The following is a 5,955-nucleotide window of genomic DNA, read 5'->3' on the forward strand; positions in this document are numbered from 1 at the left end:
GCCCATATGAGCATTAATTTGACTACACAACTCATTCCTATGAAGATACATTCAAACTCACAAAACGTGCTCAGCTCCGGCTGAAAATGCATTTAAAGCAATAAAAACTCAAATTGAGTGTCACGCCTAAACCAAAGGACTTATGCACACACTTCAACATGTATTTTGTTCAGGATGACCTCCTGAAGCCCATATGAGCATTAATTTGACTACACAACTCATTCCTATGAAGATACATTCAAACTCACAAAACGTGCTCAGCTCGGGCTGAAAATGCATTTAAAGCAATAAAAACTCAAATTGAGTGTCACGCCTAAACCAAAGGACTTATGCACACACTTCAACATGTATTTAGTTCAGGATGACCACCTGAAGCCTAAATGAGCATTAATTTGACCACACAACTCATTCCTATGAAGATACATTCAAACTCACAAAACGTGCTCAGCTCGGGCTGAAAATGCATTTAAAGCAATAAAAACTCAAATTGAGTGTCACACCTAAACCAAAGGACTTATGCACACACTTCAACATGTATTTTGTTCAGGAAGACCTTCTGAAGCCCATATGAGCATTAATTTGACTACACAACTCATTCCTATGAAGATACATTCAAACTCACAAAACGTGCTCAGCTAGGGCTGAAAATGCATTTAAAGCAATAAAAACTCAAATTGAGTGTCACGCCTAAACCAAAGGACTTATGCACACACTTCAACATGTATTTTGTTCAGGATGACCTCCTGAAGCCTTAATAAGCATTAATCTGACCACACAACTCATTCCTATGAAGATACATTCAAACTCACAAAACGTGCTCAGCTCGGGCTGAAAATGCATTTAAAGCAATAAAAACTCAAATTGAGTGTCACGCCTAAACCAAAGGACTTATGCACACACTTCAACATGTATTTAGTTCAGGATGACCACCTGAAGCCTAAATGAGCATTAATTTGACCACACAACTCATTCCTATGAAGATACATTCAAACTCACAAAACGTGCTCAGCTCGGGCTGAAAATGCATTTAAAGCAATAAAAACTCAAATTGAGTGTCACGCCTAAACCAAAGGACTTATGCACACACTTCAACATGTATTTTGTTCAGGATGAGCTTCTGAATCCCATATGAGCATTAATTTGACTACACAACTCATTCCTATGAAGATACATTCAAACTCACAAAACGTGCTCAGCTCGGGCTGAAAATGCATTTAAAGCAATAAAAACTCAAATTGAGTGTCATGCCTAAACCAAAGGACTTATGCACACACTTCAACATGTATTTTGTTCAGGATGACCTCCTGAAGCCTAAATAAGCATTGAATTGACCACACAACTCATTCCTATGAAGATACATTCAAACTCACAAAACGCGCTCAGCTCGGGCTGAAAATGCATTTAAAGCAATAAAAACTCAAATTGAGTGTCACACCTAAACCAAAGGACTTATGCACACACTTCAACATGTATTTAGTTCAGGATGACCACCTGAAGCCTAAATGAGCATTAATTTGACCACACAACTCATTCCTATGAAGATACATTCAAACTCACAAAACGCGCTCAGCTCCGGCTGAAAATGCATTTAAAGCAATAAAAACTCAAATTTAGTGTCACACCTAAACCAAAGGACTTATGCACACACTTCAACATGTATTTAGTTCAGGATGACATCCTGAAGCCCATATGAGCATTAATTTGTCTACACAACTCATTCCTATGAAGATACATTCAAACTCACAAAACGTGCTCAACTCGGGCTGAAAATGCATTTAAAGCAATAAAAACTCAAATTGAGTGTCACGCCTAAACCAAAGGACTTATGCACACACTTCAACATGTATTTTGTTCAGGATGACCTCCTGAAGCCCATATGAGCATTAATTTGACTACACAACTCATTCCTATGAAGATACATTCAAACTCACAAAACGTGCTCAGCTCGGGCTGAAAATGCATTTAAAGCAATAAAAACTCAAATTGAGTGTCACACCTAAACCAAAGGACTTATGCACACACTTCAACATGTATTTTGTTCAGGAAGACCTTTTGAAGCCCATATGAGCATTAATTTGACTACACAACTCATTCCTATGAAGATACATTCAAACTCACAAAACGTGCTCAGCTAGGGCTGAAAATGCATTTAAAGCAATAAAAACTCAAATTGAGTGTCACGCCTAAACCAAAGGACTTATGCACACACTTCAACATGTATTTTGTTCAGGATGACCTCCTGAAGCCTAAATAAGCATTAATCTGTCCACACAACTCATTCCTATGAAGATACATTCAAACTCACAAAACGCGCTCAGCTCGGGCTGAAAATGCATTTAAAGCAATAAAAACTCAAATTGAGTGTCACACCTAAACCAAAGGACTTATGCACACACTTCAACATGTATTTAGTTCAGGATGACCACCTGAAGCCTAAATGAGCATTAATTTGACCACACATCTCATTCCTATGAAGATACATTCAAACTCACAAAACATGCTCAGCTCGGGCTGAAAATGCATTTAAAGCAATAAAAACTCAAATTGAGTGTCACGCCTAAACCAAAGGACCTATGCACACACTTCAACATGTATTTTGTTCAGGATGACCTCCTGAAGCCCATATGAGCATTAAATTTACCACACAACTCATTCCTATGAAGATACATTCAAACTCACAAAACGTGCTCAGCTCGGGCTGAAAATGCATTTAAAGCAATAAAAACTCAAATTGAGTGTCACGCCTAAACCAAAGGACTTATGCACACACTCCAACATGTATTTTGTTCAGGATGACCTCCTGAAGCCCAAATAAGCATTAATTTGACCACACAACTCATTCTATGAAGATACATTCAAACTCACAAAACGTGCTCAGCTCGGGCTGAAAATGCATTTAAAGCAATAAAACTCAAATTGAGTGTCACGCCTAAACAAAAGGACTTATGCACACACTTCAACATGTATTTTGTTCAGGATGACCTCCTGAAGCCTAAATAAGCATTAATTTGACCACACAACTCATTCCTATGAAGATACATTCAAACTCACAAAACGTGCTCAGCTCGGGCTGAAAATGCATTTAAAGAAATAAAAACTTAAATTGAGTGTCACACCTAAACCAAAGGACTTATGCACACACTTCAACATGTATTTTGTTCAGGATGACTTCCTGAAGCCCATATGAGCATTAATTTGACTACACAACTCATTCCTATGAAGATACATTCAAACTCACAAAACGTGCTCAGCTCGGGCTGAAAATGCATTTAAAGCAATAAAAACTCAAATTGAGTGTCACGCCTAAAAAAGGACTTATCACACACTTGCACATGTATTTAGTTCAGGATTACCTCCTGAAGCCCATATGAGCATTAATTTGACCACACAACTCATTCCTATGAAGATACATTCAAACTCTCAAAATGTGCTCAGCTCGGGCTGAAAATGCATTTAAAGCAATAAAAACTCAAATTGAGTGTCACACCTAAACCAAAGGACTTATGCACACACTTCAACATGTATTTTGTTCAGGATGACTTCCTGAAGCCCATATGAGCATTAATTTGACCACACAACTCATTCCTATGAAGATACATTCAAACTCTCAAAATGTGCTCAGCTCGGGCTGAAAATGCATTTAAAGCAATAAAAACTCAAATTGAGTGTCACGCCTAAACCAAAGGACTTATGCACACACTTCAACATGTATTTTGTTCAGGATGACCACCTGAAGCCTAAATGAGCATTAATTTGACCACACAACTAATTCCTATGAAGATACATTCAAACTCACAAAACGTGCTCAGCTCGGGCTGAAAATGCATTTAAAGCAATAAAACTCAAATTGAGTGTCACACCTAAACCAAAGGACTTATTCACACACTCCAACGTGTATTTTGTTCAGGATGACCTCCTGAAGCCCAAATAAGCATTAATTTGACCACACAACTCATTCTATGAAGATACATTCAAACTCACAAAACGTGCTCAGCTCGGGCTGAAAATGCATTTAAAGCAATAAAAACTCAAATTTAGTGTCACGCCTAAACAAAAGGACTTATGCACACACTTCAACATGTATTTTGTTCAGGATGACCTCCTGAGGCCTAAATAAGCATTAATTTGACCACACAACTCATTCCTATGAAGATACATTCAAACTCACAAAACGTGCTCAGCTCGGGCTGAAAATGCATTTAAAGCAATAAAAACTCAAATTGAGTGTCACGCCTAAACCAAAGGACTTATGCACACACTTCAACATGTATTTTGTTCAGGATGACCACCTGACGCCTAAATGAGCATTAATTTGACCACACAACTCATTCCTATGAAGATACATTCAAACTCACAAAACGTGCTCAGCTCGGGCTGAAAATGCATTTAAAGCAATAAAAACTCAAATTGAGTGTCACGCCTAAACCAAAGGACTTATGCACACACTTCAACATGTGTTTTGTTCAGGATGACCTCCTGAAGCCCATATGAGCATTAATTTGACCACACAACTCATTCCTATGAAGATACATTCAAACACACAAAACGTGCTCAGCTCGGCCTGAAAATGCATTTAAAGCAATAAAAACTCAAATTGAGTGTCACGCCTAAACCAAAGGACTTATGCACACACTTCAACATGTATTTTGTTCAGGATGACCACCTGACGCCTAAATGAGCATTAATTTGATCACACAACTCATTCCTATGAAGATACATTCAAACTCACAAAACGCGCTCAGCTCAGGCTGAAAATGCATTTAAAGCAATAAAAACTCAAATTGAGTGTCACGCCTAAACCAAAGGACTTATGCACACACTACAACATGTATTTTGTTCAGGGTGACCTCCTGAAGCCTAAATAAGCATTAATTTGACCACACAACTCATTCCTATGAAGATACATTCAAACTCACAAAACGCGCTCAGCTCGGGCTGAAAATGCATTTAAAGCAATAAAAACTCAAATTTAGTGTTACACCTAAACCAAAGGATTTATGCACACACTTCAACATGTATTTAGTTCAGGATGACATCCTGAAGCCCATATGAGCATTAATTTGTCTACACAACTCATTCCTATGAAGATACATTCAAACTCACAAAACGTGCTCAACTCGGGCTGAAAATGCATTTAAAGCAATAAAAACTCAAATTGAGTGTCACGCCTAAACCAAAGGACTTATGCACACACTTCAACATGTATTTTGTTCAGGATGACCTCCTGAAGCCCATATGAGCATTAATTTGACTACACAACTCATTCCTATGAAGATACATTCAAACTCACAAAACGTGCTCAGCTCCGGCTGAAAATGCATTTAAAGCAATAAAAACTCAAATTGAGTGTCACGCCTAAACCAAAGGACTTATGCACACACTTCAACATGTATTTTGTTCAGGATGACCTCCTGAAGCCCATATGAGCATTAATTTGACTACACAACTCATTCCTATGAAGATACATTCAAACTCACAAAACGTGCTCAGCTCGGGCTGAAAATGCATTTAAAGCAATAAAAACTCAAATTGAGTGTCACGCCTAAACCAAAGGACTTATGCACACACTTCAACATGTATTTAGTTCAGGATGACCACCTGAAGCCTAAATGAGCATTCATTTGACCACACAACTCATTCCTATGAAGATACATTCAAACTCACAAAACGTGCTCAGCTCGGGCTGAAAATGCATTTAAAGCAATAAAAACTCAAATTGAGTGTCACACCTAAACCAAAGGACTTATGCACACACTTCAACATGTATTTTGTTCAGGAAGACCTTCTGAAGCCCATATGAGCATTAATTTGACTACACAACTCATTCCTATGAAGATACATTCAAACTCACAAAACGTGCTCAGCTAGGGCTGAAAATGCATTTAAAGCAATAAAAACTCAAATTGAGTGTCACGCCTAAACCAAAGGACTTATGCACACACTTCAACATGTATT

This window comes from Hippocampus guttulatus, unplaced genomic scaffold (assembly GCF_054856545.1).
Source record: "Hippocampus guttulatus isolate MCC_2025c unplaced genomic scaffold, RoL_Hgut_1.0 HiC_scaffold_26, whole genome shotgun sequence".
NCBI classification, from domain to species: Eukaryota; Metazoa; Chordata; class Actinopteri; order Syngnathiformes; family Syngnathidae; genus Hippocampus; species Hippocampus guttulatus.